Source organism: Phaenicophaeus curvirostris (genome assembly GCF_032191515.1).
Source record: "Phaenicophaeus curvirostris isolate KB17595 chromosome W unlocalized genomic scaffold, BPBGC_Pcur_1.0 scaffold_34, whole genome shotgun sequence".
Taxonomy (NCBI): domain Eukaryota; kingdom Metazoa; phylum Chordata; class Aves; order Cuculiformes; family Cuculidae; genus Phaenicophaeus; species Phaenicophaeus curvirostris.
Window position 1 is genome coordinate 3,279,890 of NW_027206663.1, and position 23,943 is coordinate 3,303,832.

A 23,943-nucleotide genomic window follows, 5' to 3' on the forward strand; every position below is an offset into this window, starting at 1 on the left:
AAGTGAGGTTGCGGGGCGGAACGTCTCTGGAAGGGAGAGGGAGCACTCGCTCTTGGCATAGACGGGAGGCAGGCAGGGAGAGAGCAGGATTTGGAAGAGCCCATTCCCGGGACAGGGAGGGAGGAGAACTGGAAGAGCCCATTTCCGGGGGAAGGGGCTATGAGGGTTGGGCGCCTTTCGCCCTCATTGCACCTCCTGAGCTGATGGGGGACAATGAGATACTCTGTCCCACTGCCCTCGTTTGTCAGCACTAGTCTGGAGCCGGGGAGAAGGCCCAGTGTGGCACCTAAGGAAGTATGTGCATATAGTGCCAATGGCCATGGTGGAAGTGAGGTGCCTGCCCTCAGAGAGCAGCACCCAGCTGGGCAGCTCCAAGACATTTGCTTGGCTAGGGTAGCCCCCATTTCTTAACCCTCTCTTGGGGCTACTCGGTACCACGTGGATGGTACCCAAAGGGAGGAGGTGTGAGGCCTCTCCTTTCATCCATCCCTGCCCCTCACAATGTGTCAGGACACAGGACAACCTGTCTTGTCTGGAAAGTGAAATGCACATGCGAAGGTAATGAGAAAGCTTTCATATTTGAGGCTTATTTGGTAAAACGCAAATTTACTCCCTTATTCCCTTTTCCTGTTGGCATGATAAATAGTGTGACAACTGTATGGCTTCTCAGATGTCTTGTACAAAGATTCAATAAGGGCTGAAGGTAGGGTATGGCTTTGAACCATAGTCACAAAATCCTGCTTAATTGGGTGGACACATTTAAAGGGCTTCCTGGTGTGAGAAACACTTATTCACTGGTAAAATATTGAAAAGGACAAAGTCTTTGAAGCAAAGGCAATAATATTTTTATTTTAAAACTAGGCAATGAATTGGATGCCCTTCTAAAAAAAGGCATGCCATCTTACAAAAGCAGTGGGTATATATACTAGTTTTAGACAAATGACTGTCTAAGTCCTCAAAGAATGTTTATTTTTTAGGTTATCCAACCATGTCTGGAGACTTCCTTCAGGTCATCTCCTGACCTAAAACAGTTATATCTTACAAGACAACTAAGTATATCAATAAATTCTTTCAACTGTAAGAGAGTGCTTATCCTTTCAGGTTATTTATCCATGTCTGGAGATTGTCTGCATATTATCTCTTGATACAAGACAGATTTATATGACAAGATATTTAATCATAGAAACCAGCTGCAGCAAAACTTATCAATTAATTCTCACACTGGAAACAACCATTTTAAACTGTTCAAAAGACTTTTCAAATACTTCCTCAGAAATGCTGATGCTGCCATTTGAAGAACTCAATCTGAATGATGCAAATAAATGGTAACAGCTGTTTGAGGCACCAAACAACCTTTGGTTCAGAGCTGTCATTGAAATCTGAAATCCTGTATACTTGATATCAAAGTAAAGAAATTATTTAAATTTTCATTTAAATGCAAGAGGAGAGATTTGAGACAGGTTAGTATACCTAAAAGAAATTGCTATGAGAGTAAAACTGGCCTTTTAACTTTTTGGTATTCAAATGAGATTTTTTTTTTCCAATGTAGTAATCATAGACTAACTTTGAAGCACACTATCAAGGGCTTGTTGAAGGCTGACTTGAAATGTTGACACTTTTATGTATTTAAGTGGCTGTACATATAACGTTACTCTGATTCTGACACTGGCAGTCATTGCAATGGCAGTGTTCCGTCAACAAGTCAGAAAAAAAAATTGTCAATTGGTGAGAATCGGCATCAGGGATGGTAAGTTCTGCAGCCAGGCGCTAGATCAAGGCAAAAAGGCAGTCCTTGGAGTGAGGGAAGCCCAGGAGGCAGCAAGAGGCGGGTGGCTCCTGACTCCTGGAAGCAGCAGCTCCCACTTGGCCGATGACACAGAGGGTGGTCCCAGAAGCAGCCATGGGAGATTTAAATGGCCCCCAGGGAGCACCAGCAACTGGAGCACTGCAAGCAGGTGCATGGAATGTCAGAAAAGTGGGGCATGGCAATTTGTGTGGGTAGTTCACACAGGGAGGGTGCAGGGAGGGCACTGGAGCTCAGCCAGAAGGACCAGAGAACCATGGTGTCTACTCAGCAGGAAATTAAGGCTACTCCAAGCTCTGCACTGGCTGTGACAGATGCTGCCACTCAGACAGAGCCCCAGTGATTGCACGCTGCCACCCAGATGCCGGGCTGCAGGGCATGTCCCCCTCCTGCACTAGTATCAGACACCAGTGGGGAATTCGCTTGTGAGATTTGTGCTCGGGTGGAGGAACTCCTCAGCTTGGTGATGGAACTCAGGGAGGAGGGGAGCAGGCTAAGGACCATCAGGGAGTGTGAGAAGGACATTGATCACTGGAACAACACCCTATGTTCCCTGTCTCGGACCCAACAGGCAGGCATGCCTTGTGCAGCAGAGGACTCCCGATCCTCTCTCCATTCATCTGAGGAGAGAAATTTAGGAGATGGAAGGGAATGGCAGTAGGTTCCTGCCTGACACAGCAGGTGTCTCCCCTGTGTCAACCTCAGCCTCTCAGGTTCCCTTGCACAATAGATATGAAGCTCTAGAAGTGGAACCAAACCTGAAGGAGGATGATGGGTCTCACAGCCTAGAAATGTTCCCTAGGTTAAGACACCCTAAGCCATACATCAAAACAACCTCTGTTAAGAAGAAAAGATGGGTCATTGTCATTAGGGACTCCCTTCTGAAGGAAACAGAGGGCCTGATCTGCAGACCGGACCCAGGGAAGTCTGCTGCCTACCTGGGGCCTCAGAGATGTGGAAAGAAAACTTCCAACTCTGGTCAGGCCCACAGATTATTATCCACTATGCATTTTCCAAGTAGACAGTAATGAAAACCCAACAAGGGTTTTAATTGACAGCAATTAAAAGGGATTTCAGGGCCTTGGGATGAATGTGAAGGGATTGGGGACAAAGGTAGTGTTCTCCTCCGTTATTCCTATTACAGGGAATGATGAGAGAAGGAGTAGGAAGAGCCAGGAAATAAAAAACTGTCACCAAACATGGTGTGAGTGTAATGAGAAACAGAAAATAATTTGCTGATCAAGCCAACTAAACAAGCAGCGATCTTTCTGTTTCAAAGCACAGGAACATCTTGTTTGGTAAGAAAGACGAAGCCACAATGCTATCTTAATTAAAAGCTAAAGGTTACCATGACCATATATGTTTTGTATATAGATAGTATCTACTGAATTTACAGCCAAGCCTTCTGAAACCTCCTGAAGCAAGAGTCAATAGCAACAAATCACCTCGGGCCTCAGCAGATGTGGATTAGCCAGCTCAAAGAATGCAGCCCTGGTAAGGAAAAAATTGCCCCGAGATAAGGAGAAAGGGAGGAATGGAAGTTAGGAACTGTTTGATGAGAAACAGGACTACAACCTTGAAGATTGCTGAACTGAGACAACTCTGTAAACTTAGTTGATTTATTATCTGGCCATATGGAGATTGCATGTACCCTAAAGGAACTGGGGGGCATCTTCAAAGATGTGAAACAAACTCGGGGGGGGGGGGATAAAAGGGGTTGCTCAGCTTACCTAACTTTGCGAGCCTTGGTGGAGCTGCGACTCCCCATCAGCCCAGCGCTGCTTTTGCTTTCCTATCTAAATAAACAGTAAATTGATCCACGTTTGGACTTTGTGTTGTTAACTCAATTATAACATGACGAGCAAAACTCTGGGGATTTTGGACCATGGGTTGGCTTGCATAGCACCAGGTTTCTGTCCAAGAATGGGGTACCCTTGTCCCCAAGGGACAAAAGGATGCTTACCAAGAAGCTAGCAGGGCTCATCAAAAGAGCTTTAAACTAGGTGTGAAAGGGGAGGGGTCAAACCAAGGCTTGCTAGAAACAAGCCTGGGAATGGCACTCCAGTGTCTGAGGGATGGTGTGCCAGTGAGGCCCTTTGGTCTGCCACCTCAGAGGAAGTGGGAGACAGCACTTCAAATGGCAGCAAAGATATAAAGATTATTGATGGCTTAGAAAAATCAGTTCGGAGTCACTTAGGAATTAAGACAGTGAAACATGCAATAAGGCAGATATCATGGTGGGAGATGTGGCGGCAGGAGGACACCTGGGGAGCAGCAATCATGAGATCATAGAATTCTCAGTTCTAGGAGAAGTGAGGAGGGGGGTGTCACAACCTGGACCCACGAGCCACACGCTCGTGTCCGGCCCTGACTGGGGGGGAATTGGATTCGTTTGTCTGTGTGGCGATCCGGAGGCCAATAAGGTCACTCCCAGGGTGAATACCAAAAGCAGTATTTATTTCTGGCTCCGGCAAGCATAAACACACCAATATAGTGGGGCGCACAACAAAGGCATGGGGGGGAGGGGTACAACCACCCAGAGTTCACAGAATCACACAGAATCACAGAATAACCAGGTTGGAAGAGACCCACCAGATCACCGAGTCCAACCGTTCCTACCAAACACTAAACCATATCCCTCAGCACCTCGTCCACCCGTGCCTTAAACGCCTCCAGGGAAGGTGACTCAACCACCTCCCTGGGCAGCCTGTTCCAGTGCCCAATGACCCTTGAGTTACAGAAATGAGTTACAGAAATGAATCCCCGAAAACAACCCAGGTCCCTCAGATCCGATCCAACACGCACACCATAAGGTAATGAGAGAGAGACAGAGAGAAAGAGAGAGAGGGGAGGGGGGAAGGAAAGAAATCACCACATCGAAGGCAGCAGATGATCTCGGGAACACGTGGTGACAGCAGCAGCTTTTTCCAGGCCGCGTGGTCCAGGCTGGTCCAACCGAAGTGTGTGAGCAACAGCGAGCATGGAGGCGAGAACGAGACTGCCCCCGCTGGTTCCTTGAGAGTCCTTTTATAAGGCCCCTCCGACCCCCATCTGCACGTGACTTTTTGGCGGGCCGGAAATGAGCAGGTGGGGGGGGGGGGAGTAGCGGGGCAGCAGCAATGGCTGCATCCCCTCCCCCCACCGAAGCTAGCTCTGGGGCCCCACTTCACCCAAGCGAGGGAGAGCTGTGCCTGCTCCTGCACTGCCCCCCCACTGAACCGTGGCACTACAGACAAGCTGGTGCCACAAGTGGGTAGTCCTCAGACAAAATGTTTAAGGCAAAGAGATAAACATAGTCTGACTTTACAGGGGGTCAGCAGAACGGCCACCTTGGACTGCTGGAGGGCACATTTTGGCCTGTTCAGAAGGCTGGTTGATAAAGTCCCTTTGGAGGCAGTCCTAAGGGGCAAAGGAGCCCAAGAGGGCTGGATGCTCTTTAAGAAGGAAACGATGGTGGTGCAAGAGCAGGCCATCCCCTTGTGCCAGAAAATGAGCCAGCGGGGAAGAAAACAGGCCTGGCTGAGTAAAGAACTCTGAGTGGATCTCAGGAAAAAAAGAGGAAAGTCTATGAGCTTTGGAAAAAGGGGCAGGCATCTCTGGAGGATTGCAGGGATGAAGTGAGGTCATGCAGAAAGAAATCAGAAGGGCTAAAGCCCAACTAGAACTTAGATTGGCCAATTCTGTGAAAGATAATAAAAAATGTTTCTACAAATATATCAATAACAAAAGGAGGGCCAAGGAGAATCTCCATCCTTTACTGGACTCAGGGGGACATTAGTGACAAAGGGTAATGTGAGAAACACTCATTCACTGGTAAAATATTAAAAAGGACAAAGTCTTCGAAGAAAAGATAATAATATTTTTTTTTTACAATTCAGCACTGAATTGGATGCCCTTCTAAAATAGGCATAAGGTCCTACAAAAAACAGCGAGTATATATACTAGTTTTAAACAAAGAATATATTCAACCATGTCTGGAGACTCCCGTCAGGTTATTGTTGCCAACTGTATCTTGTTAGACAGCTAAGCATCATGTCTGGATATTGTCTACATATTATTTCTCGATACATGACAGATTTATATGACAAGATAATTAAACATGCACACCAGCTGCAGCAAAACTTATCAACTAATTCCCACAATTCACCCCCTCTTACTTATTACATTTTTTGCTGAAGCCCATAGCTTTGCTCTAATTTACATAATATTGATTGTAATTTCTCATCTTGTTCTTCTTTCTTTCGGTCTCTTTTCTTCAACATTATAATTTTCTGGGCCGTCTCACTCTGGCCTGGGGTTGTCATCCGTGGATTTATTGGCGTGCTGGTTAGCTGCATTCCTTCGACTACACTGGAAATCAGTCTTATAAAACACGGTATAAGGCATGGTAAAAAGAGTAACCCAGTGAATGAACACAATAAAAAGAAACCTACTTTTTTCCCACCAAGCTACCCCCAAGAGATTATCCCACCATCCAGAATCTAACATAGACTTCCATTTCTGCACTGGGACATGTGCAATTTTATATGTCCCAATGTCCTTCCTTGGTGAAACACATCCATTCTTATCCCTTAGGTCACCCTATTCCCAGCCTTATTCCTCCTTTTCCCAAGTTTCTTCCTACCCACAATTGTATTTTCCCCAAGTTACAAGTGGTTAAACTTCACGAGTCATAGCAATACCTATTTATGTGAGTGTGGTAATTAAGATTGGAAGCCCCTCTAATATGCAGACATTGGTGACATTTAGAACATTCATTTAGAGATCCTGGGGTACAACTGGAGGTGAGCACAACCCAAAGTAGGAGAGTCCAGGCAGCCATTGCAAGCCAAGGTCTGGTATAGCATATATCTCCGTCACTCAATGCCTATTGGATTGCAGCCAACAGCGGAGTTTTAGATTCTTCTTGGCGGCAAATATAGAGGCTAACCCAGTCTTGCCCTTGGCTTAGTGACACCTGAAATCACCTTTTAGATTTTCACAGGGTTGCCACTTCCAACACACTCCACAGTACCACCAGGTGGTTAATTCAATTTACCTAGTCCATTATTATATGTAACACAGATATATGTCCTTACAGATTTCGCCAACCAATTTTGCTTGTACAAAGGATTCACAATCCACTCTCTGGAAGGAGGGGCCACTGGTCCCTTCACTCTAGTGGCATGAGTCCACCCCTTCTCTTTAGTCCTTATGGCTGCTTCCATTGTCAGAAATACCAGGAAGGGTCCTTTCCACATCGGGGCTAGAGTAACTAGGACCTGAGGAGAACTATTAGACATTCTGGGGGCCTGAAAGGGTCAAAGACAGAATAATGAAAGCCAAGAGCCTGGAGAGCAATATTCTGTCTGGCCTGAAAGGGTCAGGAACAGAATATCATGCCAACAACAAAGCTGCTCCTCCTGAAAGGGAGGTTGTGGACTATCAGGGCTCTTGGCAACATGCTTAGTTTCTCATCATTCCAGGGCCCGAGTTAAATATATTTCCAGGGCACCTGCAGGTCTAAGATAAGACCAGCACAAACAGAAGAATGTGTGAATCCTTGAACAGACACGTAGTCCCTCACTTGTAGAACTTACATAACTTGTATTCTCACGGTAAGAATAGCCGTAATGTAAACAGCGCACTCAAGCTTGGTAGAAACTGACAAGCTCTCCCAGGAGAGTATAAAAACTCTGGTTGAGGAATAAAGAATTGCTACTTGCCACCAGAGCAGTAGTCCGTCTAGTCTCTCTAAGACGTCCCTGTGAGCTGGTCTCCGTCATTTGGTGCCGAAACCCGGGATACTCGGTTGCTAAAGGACAGGACGTCGCTCGCCTTCACGAGCCGCGGTTGGTAAGTTGAAATCGAGGGCGAGGACAAGGGATTTTGAGGCAGACGAAAGAAAAGAGAAAGAGAGAGAAGAATAGAAAGAAAGAGAAAAGGAAGAAAGAGAAGAATAATAAAAAAAAAAAAAAAAAAAAAAAAATGGGCATTGCTTTCAGTAATGAACGTAACATCTTTGCAAGTATGTTAAAGTCCCTGCTTTGTGCTAGGGGGGTAAAAGTTACAAGAAAACAAGTTGATCATTTTTTAGATTTCGTACAAGAAGTTTGTCCATGGTTTCCTAAAGACGGTACAATTAATATTGAAACTTGGAATAAGGTAGGAGATAAGATTCAAAGCTATTATACTATTCATGGGCCTGAAAAGATCCCTATTGATGCCTTCACCTTGTGGTCTCTGGTTAAAGAATGTTTAAGAGGGGACACAGGTGATGAAAAGTGGGTAAGAGAAACGCGCTCCTCCATTAAATGACTGTATCCTTCGCTTCCCCGTTCTAAGTCTCTGGATGCTTTTCCACCCCCCCCCACCCCCCCCCCACCCCCCCCCTCCTCCCGGGGCTCTGCTCCGGCCTCCGCTGCCGCCGCTTGCGCTCCGTCCTCTGTGCCCCGCCCTCCGCTTCCCCAGTATGAGCAACCGATACTGCCTAGTAAATCTTCTTGCGAATTATTTTCTGAAGCAACAAAACATGTTAAAGGAAGTCAGGGATTGAGCCCTGATGATTGGAATGATTTAGAAGAACAGGCTGCCCGTTATCATCAGGGTCAAGACGGCATAGTGTTGCCGGTATTAAAAGAAATAGGCATTCAAACCCATACTCCTGAATATCCTCCAGTAGTGTTGCCAGCTTTTAGGGATGGTACTTGGCCTCCACCCCCTGGCCCTGAAGATTTAATTTTTCAGCAATCGCCCATGCAAATGGCTCTAAAAGAGGCTAGGAAGGCAGGAGAGGTCCTTGACGGTTTCCAGGTACAAGTATACCCTGTTGTGCAAAGACAACATGCAGCAGGGGGGATTTTTAATGACTATGAACCTATTCCTTTTAAACAATTGAAAGAACTCAAAGTAGCGGGTGCGCACTATGGACCAACTGCGCCCTTTACTGTAACGATATTAGAAATTATTGCTGCACATACTCTCCCTCCGTCAGATTGGAAAAGTTTAGCGAAAGCAGTTTTAAGTGGGGGTGAATACCTTTTGTGGTCCTCAGAATATTCTGAACAGTGTGCTCTCCGAGCACAGACTCCAGAATGCCAGCAATTAGGTATAACGTATGACATCCTGGTAGGAGCAGGAAATTTCGCTGCTTTACACCAACAGTTAAATTTTACACCACAGGCATATGATATAATTAGGCAATCTGGACTTGTGGCCTGGAAAAAACTTCCGAAATCAGGAACAAGAAAAGAGGAATTGTCGAAAATTAAACAAGGGCCAGATGAACCATATCAAGATTTTGTAGCCAGACTATTACAAGTATCATCTAAGTTGATAGAGGATTCTGATGCAGCATTGATTTTAGTAAAAGAATTGGCTTTTGAAAATGCTAACTCTGTTTGCCAAGTGACATTACGACCTTGGAAAGCGACAGCCACCCTTAAGGATTATATAAAATTATGTGCAGATATCGGGCCAAGTTATGTACAAGGAATTACCTTAGCAGCAGCTCTTAAAGGACAATCAGTTGAACAAGCAATGGCAATAATGAAGGGAGGACAAAAACTGAGAGTACCAGGCCCCCCAGGAAGCTGCTACACCTGCGGGCGGATGGGACATATAGCAAAACAGTGTAAGGATAAAAAACGTCCTGGTCGCCCGCCCTTAACAAGGGAACCAGGGCTATGTCCAAGATGTCACCGGGGAAAACATTGGGTTGACGAATGTCACTCCAAAAGAGATAGGGATGGTAACATTTTGGCAGATAATGTCGCCTTATTTTCAGGAAACGCGCAGAAGGGCTTGCCCCGGGCCCAAAAAACAACACAGGGGATCTACCCAGTGCAGGGAAAAAATCCATTTCTTCCCTCATTAGAGCAACAACCGGTAGTGCAGGATTGGACCTCTGTACCACCTCCCACATCGTATTAACACCTGAGATGGGAATTCAAGCTATACCCACTGGGGTTTATGGGCCGATGCCCCCCGAGGTATGTGGATTAGTAATGGGAAGAAGTGGGTTAACTATGAAAGGCCTGAAGGTCTCTCCAGGTCTAATTGACCCAGATTACGAGGGAGAAATCAAAGTCATGATGTATACAGAAACCAGTATTTTCAACCTCCCCCAGAATACAAAAATTGCTCAATTACTGCTGCTGCCGTTTATTTCCTCTATAGGACAGTCGACTGGTAAAACCAGGAGAACGGCAGGCTTTGACTCTTCTGATGTATTTTTCATTCACCAGATAGGACAGGAACGACCAGAATTACATCTGTGCATAGAAGGCAGGATTTTCGTTGGCTTGCTTGATACTGGGGCTGATGTTACTGTCATGTCCAAAGAAAACTGGCCAGAAGACTGGTCCTTACAAGTATCAGTTACTCATTTAAAAGGAATAGGGATGGCAAATGCCCCGTTGCAAAGTGTCAAAATTTTAACCTGGAAAGATGAGGAAGGACACACCGGGACTGTACAACCTTATGTATTAGCAACTCTCCCTATTAACTTGTGGGGGAGAGATATTTTGATTCAAATGGGAGCGTATTTGTATAGTCCCACTCCTCAAGCTTCAAATACGATTTCTAATCAACGATATCTCCCGAAAAAAGGACTCGGTAAAGATTCCACTGGCCGCCAAGAGCCGGTAGAAATTCAGGAAAAAACGGATCGTACAGACTTGGGTTTTTCCCAGTAGTGGTCACTGGTATTCCTGCCCCCCATGCGGACAAAATTAATTGGAAATCTGATGACCCAGTGTGGGTGGATCAGTGGTCACTGCCCCGAGAAAAATTACAGGCAGCTAAGGAGTTGGTGCAGGAACAACTCGCCCTGGGGCATATTGAACCATCTACTTCTCCATGGAATTCTCCTATATTTGTAGTGAAAAAGAAAACAGGTAAATGGAGATTATTGCAAGATCTTCGAGCAGTAAATAAGACCATGCATCCTATGGGTGCTCTGCAACCTGGGCTACCTAGCCCTATGGCAATACCACCAAATTATCAGAAAATAATAATTGATTTAAAGGACTGTTTTTATACAATATTGTTAGATCCCGATGATCGCCAGAGATTTGCTTTCAGCGTTCCTTCTGTCAATTACAGCGAACCTATGGACCGATATCAATGGAAAGTTTTACCTCAAGGTATGGCTAATAGTCCCACTTTATGTCAGAAATTTGTAAACAAAAGTCTTGAACAAACTAGATTGTGTTTTCCAACATTAATTTGCATTCACTATATGGATGATATTTTGTTGGCTGCTGAATCTGTGGAATTACTGACAGCAGCCTATTCTCATATGGAACAACAATTAGAGCGAAATGGGCTGAAGATAGCCCAAGATAAAATACAGCGAACTTTTCCTTTTAAATACCTAGGATTTCAATTGTATCCTAAGTATTTTGCACCACAGAAAATTGCTCTTTCAGTACGACAATTAACAACCTTGAATGATTTCCAAAAACTTTTAGGTGACATCAATTGGATACAGCCGTTTCTGAAACTCACCACTTCAGACCTCAGCCCTTTATTTAAGATATTGGAAGGAAACCCTGACCCTAATTCCCCTCGTGGCCTGACTGAGGAAGCCTCTCAAGCCTTGACAAAAGTGGAAAAGGCTATGACAGATGCGAGATTAAATTACGCTGACATAAATAAGCCTTGGGAATTAATTATTCTTCCCACTAAATTATCTCCTACAGGAGTATTGTATCAGGATGGAATCCTCTGTTGGATTCATGGCCGTCATGGTCAGAATGTTGTCTTAAAATCGTACCCCCATAAAGTTGCAGAGTGTGTGCAACAAGGTTGAAAATTAAGTATAACTTATCTTGGAAAAGAGCCAGTAAAAATAATCTTGCCTTATAAACCTGATCAAATTACATGGTTGCTCAATATGATGGATGACTTTGCCTTATCCCTTGCAAATTTTCCAGGAGAAATATCTAACAAGTACCCATTAAACAAATTACTCAGTTTTGCAACATATCACTCTATTGTTTTTCCCAAAATTGTAAAACAGGCACCTTTACAGGATGCTTTGACTGTATATACTGACGGATCTTCAAATGGTCGTGCTGTACTATTATCACCACCTGATCATTTTGTTTGGATTTTACAGGATGTTTCTGCACAAATGGCTGAACTATATGCTGTTTACCAGGCATTACTGAAATATGCGCAACCTTTGAACATTATTACTGATAGTTTGTATATTGTACAGGCTCTGTGTATGCTCGAAACAGTACCGATGATACATTCTAAAGTAACTTTCATTCAACATCACTTAAGTCTTATACAGTCCCTGTTGCTGCAAAGGGACTGCCCGGTTTTTGTGGGGCACATTCGTAGTCATTCTAACCTGCCTGGTCCTATGGCACAAGGCAATCAATTAGCTGATGATCTGACAAAACCGCAAGTATATAATATATGTAAGGCTAAACAACTCCATGAATTACATCACTTATCTGCCCGTACCTTAAGAAAAATGTGTAATATTACACGAGAACAAGCACGATTGATCGTTAAAGATTGCTCCTCTTGTGCTCCATTACTGCCTGCCCCTCACTACGGCGTTAACCCTAGAGGCTTGTTGCCTAATGATTTATGGCAAATGGACGTTACTCATATTCCAGCTTTTGGGAAACTTTCGTATGTTCATGTCACCATAGATACTTTTTCACATTTTTCCGTTGCATCTGCTCTGTCAGGGGAGAAATTATCGCACGTATGTACACATTTACTTCATTGCTTTAGTGTTATGGGGATTCCGAAAACGAGAAAAACTGACAACGGCCCTGCCTACATTAGTCAAGGATTCAAAACCTTTTGTCAACAATTTTCTATTCAACACAAGACAGGCATTCCGTATAACCCGCAAGGACAAGGTATAGTTGAGAAATACAATCACCTTCTAAAAACTCAAATTAATAAACTAAAAAGGGGGACATGGGGAATAAAGGATACCCCATTTTCCTTATTATCACATGCCTTATTTGTTCTGAATTTTTTTACATTGGACGAAGATGGTCAGTCTGCTGCTGACAGACATTGGGATTATAAAAATAACAATAAGCCTGAGATATATTGGAAAGATCCAATGGATGGAAAAATACGTGGTCCTGATCCGGTACTAATCTGGGGCAGAGGGTATGTTTGTGTTTTTCCAACAGATGAAACCTCACCCCGGTGGATTCCAGAACGGTGCGTCCGACATGCCAAAAACAAAAATGGGAAAGCTGGGGAGACGAATGAAAAGACTGTCGTTGAGCAGAGACTGGGAGACGAGGATCCGGTTGGTAGCAATGCTGCTGAGCACCCTATGGCTGATACAACACGGATGTAAGGCAGAAACCTATTGGGCTTTTGTCCCCAATCCTCCTGTTACCCATCCAGTCACATGGGAAGAACCAGTGGACATACCTGTATACAATAATCAGACTATATTTATGGGACAATATTCTGATAAACATATTATGGCCTTTTCAGCAAACTTTAACTTTTCTGGAAAAATAGATGGAAATCCAATGTGTTTTCAGACTAATCGTACTGAATTATTGTGTGAAGAAGTGATTGTTCAGCATGATTGGGATACTAATGTGTCGGCAGGGATTCATTGGGCTTTAGATTTTTATTATCCAAATCTTACGAATGGAAGTAAAGGTTCTGGAGTACCCCCTCCGCATATTCCCCCATGTCGAAATTTATCTCCTCCACAGATGGATTTTGCACCATCTTGGAGAGTGTGTCACGCTAATGAAACAACGTGTTCAAATACATCTCTATGTGACTGGAATATAATTAATAAACAATTGCGACCAATAAATTTAGTTTCTGGAATATGGACAAAAAATAATCGTACATTCTATTCTAATCTATGGAAGGCTGTTGCCGCCATGGGAAAAGTTAAGGCAAAAAAACCCTAAATATTACATGGACTCAAATAGGATCAGTATGGGCAATGGGAGAGACACAAAATGTCATTGAGTTTTATATGCGGGCTTGTGTTCCAGAACCTTATGCGTTCCTAAGTGGAATGTTGACCATTATTAATAATACAGTTAATTGTACCAACTGTCAAATTTCCAATTGCATAAACAGCACTAGTGATTCTTTCTTATTGGTAAAACAGCCTGATTATGTATATTTACCTGTCAATCTATCGCAAAACTGGTATGCGGATAGAGGATCAGAGATATTGGAAAAGGCAACGCAGCAACTCATGCACCGGCATAAGAGAATGATTGGACTAATAATAGCAGGAATTACAGCCTTAATTACTGCTATTACTGTAACAACAGTAGCCTCCATTTCTTTGACCACAAGTATTCAAACAGCCACGTATGTCAATGAGCTATCAATAAACATATCAAAGGCATTCCAAAATCAAATCAATTGGGATGAGAAAATTGAACTACGTTTGAATTCGCTTAAAGATACTGTTGATATTATGGGGAGACAATTGCAGATCTTTGCAACTCGAGAATCCCTTTTGTGCCATGCAAAGTATCGTACTATTTGTGTAACTCCAGTGAAATATAATTGCACTGTATTCTCATGGCAGAAAGTCCAAAGTCACTTACAAGGCATTTGGGATAATGCCAACACTTCCTTGGACCTGGATGAATTGAGGCAACATATTCAAGATATGTTAAATTCTCATAAGATAGATCTATCTGTAGCTGAACAGACAGAAACTTTTGTCAATGCTTTAAAATCTGCTTTTCCGTCTTTTGAATCTTTCAAACAAGGGATTTATGGCCTGATAATACTTGCTGTTGTAATCTTGTTGGGACTACTTGTCTGTCCATATGTACTAAGACTTATCATAAAACAATTCCGACAAGTAATAGTAGATTTGAGAAAAATTAAATTGGAACATATTAGAGACAAGCCAATACCACTTTCAATTTAACAAATAAGAAAGGGTGGAATGAGGAGAACTATTAGACATTCTGGGGGCCTGAAAGGGTCAAAGACAGAATAATGAAAGCCAAGAGCCTGGAGAGCAATATTCTGTCTGGCCTGAAAGGGTCAGGAACAGAATATCATGCCAACAACAAAGCTGCTCCTCCTGAAAGGGAGGTTGTGGACTATCAGGGCTCTTGGCAACATGCTTAGTTTCTCATCATTCCAGGGCCCGAGTTAAATATATTTCCAGGGCACCTGCAGGTCTAAGATAAGACCAGCACAAACAGAAGAATGTGTGAATCCTTGAACAGACACGTAGTCCCTCACTTGTAGAACTTACATAACTTGTATTCTCACGGTAAGAATAGCCGTAATGTAAACAGCGCACTCAAGCTTGGTAGAAACTGACAAGCTCTCCCAGGAGAGTATAAAAACTCTGGTTGAGGAATAAAGAATTGCTACTTGCCACCAGAGCAGTAGTCCGTCTAGTCTCTCTAAGACGTCCCTGTGAGCTGGTCTCCGTCAAGGACCCAGTCTCCAGGTTGTATTTGATGCAGGCTGAAATCCAGGGGAGCTGTTTGGAGTAGCAAACCACGCTTTCTTAAATCTGCAAGAGATTGAGTTATTCCATGCAAATAGTCTCTAAGGTACATATCATTGATCTTAGGGATTGGTTCACCCTCTTATTTCCACCTTTGTACCTTCAGGAGTTCTGTTTCCAAGAGCTAATGCTCATATTTTCAAGGCTGCACATATCAATTGCAGGGCCTTAGAAGTAAAATGTGTTCCCTTATCAGAGTCTATTCTTTCTACTGCTCCAGACACGGGCATTTTGTATGGAGACACACACAAGTCTTTCCTTGGGGCAGTTCTGATTCGTCTTAAAAACTGATCACACAGAGCTTGAGCTCCCCAATGAGTTTCTGAATGTAGCCTGGATAATATTTCTCTGGTAACTGCTTTGTTTAACATTTGTCTCCCATCTGGCAGGATCCACTTACCTTCCTGGGTTTTTACACATCCCATATTTTGGAGAGACTTCTCTTCTTCTGCAAATACTGGCAATTTGACTGACATTTCTTTACCAGTTATTAAAATTCGCATCCTAATAGCCCCTCCTTTGAGTGCTGCTTCTTTTGCCTGCCCATCAGCTAGCCTATTACCTCTATCTTCTAAAGTATTCCCCTTTTGATCATTAATTTTTGTTTTAACTCTTTAAATTGCTGTTGCTCCTCCTGTGTCCACTCGTACCTTTTAGTCTCCTCCTGTCATTTCTCATATAAAAACTTAACACGTTGACTAAAATTTTCAATCCATAGTCTGCAACGCCCCAGCAAACCTAAAACCTTTCTTATCTCCTTTTTGCTCTTTGGAAGGGTAAGTGCTGTAATGCCAGATATTCGTTCCGGATTTATTCTCCTCTTCCCTTCACTAATCAGATGCCCCAAGTATCTTACTTCCTTTTCCACAAACTGTAACTTAGATTTTGTTACTCGAAGACCCTTTTTCCCTAGAAAGTTTAATAGCTGAATGGTGGCAGATCAAACTTCTGTTTCCTTTTCCCCTGATACTAACAGATCATCTACATACTGGAGCAGTTTGATTCTGGGAGAAAGGGTAATTTCCTCAAGGATTTGTTCTAGGAATAAGCGACCATGAGATGATAAAATTTTCTGTTCTAGGTGAAGTGAAGAGGGTGGTTAGCAAGACGGTAGCATTAAATTTCCAGAGGGCAGACTTTGATCTCTTCAGAAGGCTGGTTGGTGAAGTCTCATGGGACACAGTACTCAAGGGCAAGGGAGCCCAGGAGGGCTGGGAGCTCTTCAAAAGGGTGGTCCTAGCAGCTCAGGAGAAAGCCATTCCCGTGGTCCGGAAAAAAAGCCGGCAGGGGAGAAAGCCAGCTTGGTTGAATAGAGAGATCTTGAGGGATATCAAGAAGAAGAGAAATGTTTATGGGCTCTGGAAGAAGGGACAGGCCTCTTGGGTGGACTACAGGAGGGAAGTGAGATTGTGTAGGGAAAAAATCAGAAGGGCTAAGGCTCAGCTAGAAATTGGATTGGCCAAGTCAGTGAAAGATAACAAAAAATCTTTCTACAAATATATAAATAATAAAAGGCGGACTAGGGAGACCATACAGTCCCTATTGGACACAGAAGGAACAACAGTGACAGGGGATGAGGAAAAGGCTGAGGTACTTAATGCCTTCTTTGCCTCAGTCTTTAGTTGTAAGGAGGGTCGTTCCGTCTGTGTACAAACCCAGGAGCTAGAGGAGCATAATGAGGCACCCATGATCCAAGAGGAGGTGGTCAGTGCCTTGCTAGCCCGACTGGACAGCCACAAGTCTATGGGGCCGGACGGGATTCACCCAAGGGTACTGAAGGAGCTGGCGGATGTGCTGGCCAAACCCCTTTCCATCATCTTCCAACAGTCCTGGAAGACTGGGGAAGCTCCACTGGACTGGAGGCTGGCTGATGTTGTGCCCATCTACAAAAAGGGCCGCAGGGAGGACCCAGGAAACTACAGGCCTGTCAGTCTGACCTCAGTGCCAGGGAAAGTCATGGAGCAGGTGATCTTGAGTGCTATCATGAAGCACATGCAAGAGAACCATGTGATCAGGCCCAGTCAACATGGGTTCACAAAAGGCAGGTCTTGCCCGACTAACCTGATCGCCTTCTATGACAAAGTGACTCGGCTGCTGGATGAGGGAAAGGCTGTGGATGTGGTCTTCCTGGACTTCAGCAAAGCCTTTGACACAGTTTCTCACAGCGTTCTGCTTGAGAAACTGTCAGCCTCTGGCCTGGACAGGCGCACACTCTCCTGGGTGGAAAACTGGTTGGATGGCTGGGCCCAGAGTGTGGTGGTAAATGGTGTGAAATCCAGCTGGAGGCCAGTGACAAGTGGGGTACCCCAGGGCTCGGTGCTGGGTCCAGCCCTGTTCAATGTCTTCATCAATGATCTGGATGAAGGCATCGAGTGCACCCTTAGCAAGTTTGCGGACGACACTAAGCTGGGTGGAAGTGTCGATCTGCTGGAGGGTAGGGAGGCTCTGCAAAGGGATCTGAACAGGCTGGACCGCTGGGCAGAGTCCAATGGCATGAGGTTTAACAAGGCCAAATGCCGCGTCCTGCACTTGGGGCACAACAACCCTATGCAGTGCTACGACTGGGAGAAGTCTGGCTAGAAAGCTGCCTGGAGGAGAGGGACCTGGGTGTGTTGGTTGACAACCGACTGAATATGAGCCAGCAGTGTGCCCAGGTGGCCAAGAAGGCCAATGGCATCTTGGCTTGTATCAGAAACGGCGTGACCAGCAGGTCCAGGGAGGTCATTCTCCCTGTGTACTCAGCACTGGTGAGACTACACCTCAAATACTGTGTTCACTTCTGGGCCCCTCACCATAAGAAGGATGTTGAGGCTCTGGAACGAGTCCAGAGAAGAGCAACAAAGCTGGTGAAGGGGCTGGAGAACAGGCCTTATGAGGAGCGGCTGAGAGAGCTGGGGTTGTTTAGCCTGGAGAAGAGGAGGCTGAGGGGTGACCTCATTGCTCTCTACAACTACCTGAAAGGAGGTTGTAGAGAGGAGGGTGCTGGCCTCTTCTCCCAAGTGACAGGGGACAGGACAAGAGGGAATGGCCTCAAGCTCGGCCAGGGGAGGTTTAGGCTAGACGTTAGGAAAAAATTCTTTACAGAAAGGGTCATTGGGCACTGGAACAGGCTGCCCAGGGAGGTGGTTGAGTCACCTTCCCTGGAGGTGTTTAAGGCACGGGTGGATGAGGTGCTGAGGGATATGGTTTAGTGTTTGATGGGAACGGTTGGACTCGATGATCCGGTGGGTCTCTTCCAACCTGGTTATTCTGTGATTCTGTGATTCTGTTCCAAGATCTGTCCAAAAAGGTTGGGGGATTCTGTGAATCCTTGGGGCAGAGTAGTCCAGCGAAACTGTTGCTTTCTCCCTGTCGTGGGATCCTCCCATTCAAAAGCAAACAGATTTTTCACAGAAAACACAGAATATATTCAACCATGTCCGGAGACTCCCGTCAGGTTATTGTTGCCAACTGTATCTTGTTAGACAGCTAAGCATCATGTCTGGATATCGTCTACATATTTTTTCTTGATACATGACAGATTTATATGACAAGATAATTAAACATGCACACCAGCTGCTCAGCCCCCTGAGCCAGAAGACAGGGAGGGGGAGCAGAACAAAGCTCCCATGATCCAAGAGGAAATGGTTAGAGACCTGCTCAGCCAACTAGACATTCATGAGAATGATTGGGCTTGATTGGATCCACCTGAAGGTATTAAGGGAGCTGGCAGAGGTGCTCACCAAACCCCTCCCCATCACCTACCAGCAGTCCTGGCTGACTGGGGAAGTTGCACTTGACTGGAGGCTGGCGAATGTGATGCCCATGTACAGGAAGGCCTGGAGGGAGGGTATAGGAAACTCCAGGCCTGTCAGTCTGACCTTGGTGCCACAGAAGGTCATGGAATGGATCATCTTGAGTGCTATCACAGAGCAAACGCAAGACAACTGGGTGATCAGGCCCAGTCAGTGTGGGTTTACGAAAGGCAGGTCCTGCCAAACTAACCTGATCACCTTCTAGGTGACATGCTTAATGGACAAGAGAAAGGCTGTGGATGTAGTGGACCTGGACTTCAGTAAAGCCTTTGACACTGTTTCTCACAGTATTCTTCTTCAGAAACTGGCTGCCACTGACCTGGACAGGCAAACCCTCTGCTGGATAAAAAGCTGGCTGGATGGCCGGGCCCAGAGAGTGGTGGTAAGTGGAGCTAAATCCCACTGGAGGCCAGTCACAAGTGTGTCCCCAGGGCTCAGTGCTGGGTCCAGTTCTGTTCAATGTCTTTATCAATGACGTGGGTGAGGGGATTGAATGCACCCTTAACAAGTTTGCAGACAACACTAAGCTGGGAGGAAGTGTCGATCTGTTGGAGGGTAGGGAGGCTCTACAGAGGGATCTGACCAGGCTGGATCAAAGGGCTGAGACCAACGGGATGAGTGTTAACAAGGCCAAGTGCACAGTCCTGCACTTGGGACTCAACAACCCCATGCAGCGCTAAAGGCTTGGGGAAGAGTGGCTGGAAAGCTGTTTGGCAGAGAAGGACCTGGGGTTGTTAGTCGACAGCCAACTGAACGTGAGCCAGCAGTGTGCTCAGGTGGCCAGGAAGGCCAATGGCATCTTGGCCTATATCAGAAACAGCATGGCCAGCAGGACCAGGCAAGTGATTCTCCCCCTGTACTCAACACTGGTGAGGCTGCACCTTGAATCCTGGGTTCACTTTTGGGCCCCTCACTACAAGAAAGACATTGATGGGCTGGAGTGTGTCCAGAGAAGGGCAACAAAGCTGGTGAAGCAGGGAGCTGGCCTCTTCTCCCAAGTGACAGGGGACAGGACAAGAGGGAATGGCCTCAAGCTCCATCAGGGGAGGTTCAGGCTTGACATCAGGAAAAAATATTCCACGGAAAGGGTCATTGGACACTGGAACAGGCTGCCCAGGGAGGTGGTTGAGGCACGGGTGGACGAGGTGCTAAGGGGCATGGTTTAGTGTTTGATAGGAATGGTTGGACTCGATGATCCGGTGGGTCTCTTCCAACCTGGTGCTTCTATGATTCTATGATTCTCGGTGTCAGTTTCATCCTTACCGTCACCAGATGTACTTGTCCCCTCTTGCTCTGTGGTGACATACTGGCAGTCCTTGCCAGCACACCATCTCCTTAGTCACTGGAGCTCCACTTCCAGGCTCACTCCTGACTAGTCTGGTCTTGTCCCCCTCCCCCTTCACATTTAGTTTAAAGCTCTGTTTATAAGGTAGCTAGATTTTTATAAGGACTTTAGTCCCCCTAGGAGACAAGCGTGCCCCATCCCTAGTAAGAAAGCCTGAGGGTGGATAGGCCACCCCGTGATCAAAGAACCCAAAGCCTCTTTCCTCACACCAGGCATGGAGCCAGGTAATAATCAAGTGCTTCTTTTTGACTTCTTGCTCCTCATTCCTTAGCGTTGTAACGGAGCTAGTTCCATGAAGTTCATCATCTCCAATATTCCACAAAATCTTTTGCCTCAATTTAAAAGAAAAAAGTGTGGAGATGAGAGGAAAAATGGAGGAAATAACAGCAGCATTCAGAACTCTCAAAATCTGCTACATGCAGACTCCCATTTAACCTCTCTTTCTAACAATGAATGAAGCCCTGGTTCCGCAAGATAAGATATACAGTTTCATTGTGCTGAATGCCAAATAAGAACCTTTGTGCTTCCATCATGCACAGTGTTGAGCCAATATAAACTTGTTTAAATAGTCTGAAGAAGTAGCTTTAGTCTTTTTCTGGGATGAAGGCAGCTTTGCAAGTTCTGCTGCTGTACACTTGCACCCTTTTTGGAGTAGAACTGGCTTAGCTGGCTCACAGGGGGTTGTGTGTGATGATGAAGCCAAACCTCTCGGCTTCCCTAAAAAGTGCAACAGTGAATACTCACAGGCTGGTGACTGTCTTGCCCTTTTTATGGGATCCCTGATCACTTTCTGAAGCCACACGCTTGGACTAATTGGTGAGAATCGGCGGCAGGGACAGAAATGTCTGCAGCCGGACACTAGGTGGAGGTAGAAAGAGGGGAGATGGGACTGACACAAGTTCCCAGAAGCATTCCTGGGAGATTTAAATGGCCCCTAGGGAGAGCCAGTGACCAGACTGCAGACAACAGGAGTGGGCAAACAGAGCATGGTGTGTCAGAAGGGCGGGGTGAGGCGGTTTGCGTGGGCAGTTCACACAGGCAGGGCGAGCAGGGAGGACACACTATCCACGCTCAGGATGCAAGCTCACTCTATGAGAGGGAGCCCAGCCACGGTGCCCACTCGGCAGGAGGCTGCACCCTCTGCACCTACCAGAAGGGATGCGTCAGCCCAGACTGAGCTCCTAGGAAAACACGCAGCCGTCCAGGTCTCTGGCTGCAAGGAGTGCCCCCAGCTTGCACTGGAAACAGTGGGCAGCAGGGGCAACAGTTGTGTGAGGGGCGAGCAGGTGGATGATCTCCTCGGTCTGGTGGCAGAGCTGCAAGAGGAAGTAGAGAGGCTAAGGAGCATCAGGGAGTCTGAGCAAGAGATCGACTGGTGGAAACACCCTGAGCTCTCTGAAACAGGAACAGAGACAGCCACCTGAGAGAGTCCATGGTCAAAGGGATTCAGTATCCTCCCCCAGTTAGGATGTAGGCAGGGACTTAATGGGAAGCAGTGAGTGGAAGCAAATCCACCAACAGGGCAGCAAACAACCCCCCTCCTTGCCCACGCCTCCCCGGGTGCCTCTGCACAACAGATATGGGGCTCTAGCTGTGGAGGACCAGTCAGCGGACAAGGTGGGTGCCGATCCATCTACACCAGAGGAGGGGCCAAGGCCAGAATAACACCCCCCCATATTACTACAACTGCCACAAGGAAGGAAAGGTGAGTCATAGTTTGTGGAGACATTTTACAGAGAAGAAGGACTTGATGCTATGGGCCTAGTTGATACCAAGCAACTCTGAGAAGGCCTTGAAACAGAGACAGCCTTCTGATAAACAAAAGCCAGACGAAAGGAAAGCGAGAGCTAGTTCGGTGGGAACAAGTACCAACTGAAAAAAAAAACAAAGGAAGAGAAATATCAACATAGTTAATTTTAGTGTAACGTGGTTTTTTAGCATGCGCAGTTGTTCAGCCAATAATATGTTAGTGATAGCTTTATGGACAGCTACCTTTAGCCAATAATACACTGTAGATACCCTTGTGGGCACCCAGTTATGTAACCAAAAAGGGTATATAAAGAAACAGCTAACTCAATAAAGGGTCTTCGATCCATCAGATTGAAGTCTGTGCTTTTAATCCCCTCCACAGTTGTAGGAGACTCCCTGCTGAGGGGAGCAAAGGGTCCAATATGTTGAGCAGACCCTACTCACAGGGAAGCCTGCTGCCTCCCAGGAAGTCTGGGTTAGGGATATTGCTAGGAAACTCCCCGGTCTGGTACGGCCCTCAGACTACTACCCATTACTGCTCTTCCACGTGGGAGGTGATGAAGCTGCAGGATGTAGCCCAAGGGTGATCAAAAGAGACTTCGGGGCCTTTAGAAAGCTGGTGAAGGAATCTGAGGCCCAGCTGATTTTTTCCTCCCTCCTTCCAGTTATTGGCGCTGACACTGTAAGGGACAGAGAGGCCCAGTCTATTAATAAATGACTCCGTGGCTGCTGTCACCGAAATAACTGCGGTTTTTGATGACAGGATGGCCTACACGGCACCAGGCTTTCAGGCATCCAATGGGAGCCACCTTTCTCAAAGTGGGAGGAGCTTTCAGGGCTCATTGACAGGGCTTTAAACTCAATGTGAAGGAGGAGGGGGATAATATCAGGCTTGCCTGTGAGAAGCTGCGGGAGGACACACAATGGTTGGAAGGATGGGGTGCTGATATGGGCCCTCCACCTGCTGCCCCGAGGCGTGCTGGGGATGTAGCGGCACAATTGAAGTCCTGTAGAGAGGAGCGGGAGTCTCCTGAGGTAGCAGATACCACGAATGAAAATTCCGCAGAACACCTTAAAGGAAATAAGGGGTCTTCCAGTAAGAGGGTGATGTGGCAAACAGCCCAGCTGAAAGGCCCCCAGGGGATGCAGGAGAAGCTGCAGCACAGCTCAAGTCTTGCACAGATGAGCTGGAGGATCCTGAGGTAGTAGGAACCAACAAGGGAATTTCCACGGAACACCTTAAGGGAAATAAGGGGTGTTCCACTAAGGTGACATGGCCAACAGCCCAGCTGAAGGGCCTCTACACAAATGCACACAGCTTGGGCAATAAACAAGAGGAGCTGGAAGGTACCATGCCGCTGGAAAACGATGACCTGATTGCCATACACTGAAACTTGGTGGGACGAATCTCATGACTGGAGTGTGGCTATTGATGGCTACAGGCTTTTCAGAAGAGACAGGTTGGGGTGGCAGAGTGGAGGCCTTGCCCTCTATATGAGGAAATGGATAGAGGTTGAAGATCTGTCTTTGAAGAGTAGCCACGAAGGGGTCGAGAGCTTATGGGTGAGAAAAAAAGACAGAGGCAGCAAAAGGAACCTTGTGGTTGGTGTCTACTACAGGCCTTCCGATCAAGGGGAACCTACTGATGAAGCCTTCTTCCTCCACCTACAGGAGGCTTCACGCTCACAAGCTCTCATCCTACTGGGGGACTTCAACCATCCTGACATCTGCTGGAAAAGTAGCACGGCAAGCTGTAGGC